The 1,005-nt window shown below is 37.4% G+C and overlaps 1 protein-coding gene across 3 annotated transcripts in view; it reads right to left on the reverse strand.

The window, feature by feature from the left end:
- HPSE2 (heparanase 2) overlaps window positions 1-1,005 on the reverse strand; it is an 869,616-nt gene that overhangs the window by 570,316 nt on the left and 298,295 nt on the right. The gene's annotated exons all lie outside the window — the stretch shown is intronic.

A 1,005-nucleotide genomic window follows, 5' to 3' on the forward strand; every position in this document is an offset into this window, starting at 1 on the left:
GGGGGGGGGGAAGTGTAGGGAGTGGGTTTCTAGGATATACCCTTTAGTTGGTTGATGATGCATGGATGGGATTGGAACCATGGCAATGAGATGATATACGATGAAATGAATGTAAAACTAAAATTCTCTCATGTAAACTATCATAGAATTCACAATAAAACATTAAAAAAAAAAAGAAGTCCAAGCCATGCTAAAGGCATTGCCAAAAAACAGGGCTCCAGGAATTGGCAGAATACAAATTGTAATGTTTGAACAAACTGATATAACATTGGAGGCCCTTATTTATTTATGCCAAAAAATTTGGAAGACTGCTACCTGGCCAACCGATTGGAAGAGATCCATATCTGTGTCCATTCCAAAGAAAGGTGAACCAATAGAATATGAAAATCACCTAACAACATCACTAATAACACATGCAAGTAAAATTTTGTTTAAGACAATTCCAAAACCATTGCAGCAGTCCATTGGCAGGGATCTGCCAGAAATTGAAGTTGGATTCAGAAGAGGACTGGGGACAAGGGATGTCATTGCTGAAGTAAGACAGATCTTGGCTGAAAGCAGGGGATAACAGAAAGAAGTTTACTTGTGTTTTATTGTCTCTGCAAAGGTTTTCAACTATGTGGATCATGACAAACTATGTACAGTATTGTGAAGAATGGATACTCCAAAACATTGCATTGTATTCATGTGGAACTTGTGCATAGTCGTTAGGACACAACAAGGAGATACTGAATCGTTTAAAATCAGAAAAGGTGTGCATCAGGATTGTGTCCTTTCATTATACTTGTTCAATCTGTGTATTGGGCAAAAAATCCAAGAAGCAGGATTTTATGAAGAAGAAGGTGACATCAGGATCAGAGGAAGAGTCACTAACAACCTGTAATACATAGATGACACAATCTTGCTTGATGAAAGGAAAAAAGACTTGAAATACTGATGAAAATCAAAGATCACAAGTATGGACTGTAGCTCAGTGTAATGAAAACAGAAATCCTTACAACTGGA

Source organism: Chrysochloris asiatica, unplaced genomic scaffold (assembly GCF_000296735.1).
Source record: "Chrysochloris asiatica unplaced genomic scaffold, ChrAsi1.0 scaffold00003, whole genome shotgun sequence".
In the NCBI taxonomy this organism is placed as follows: domain Eukaryota; kingdom Metazoa; phylum Chordata; class Mammalia; order Afrosoricida; family Chrysochloridae; genus Chrysochloris; species Chrysochloris asiatica.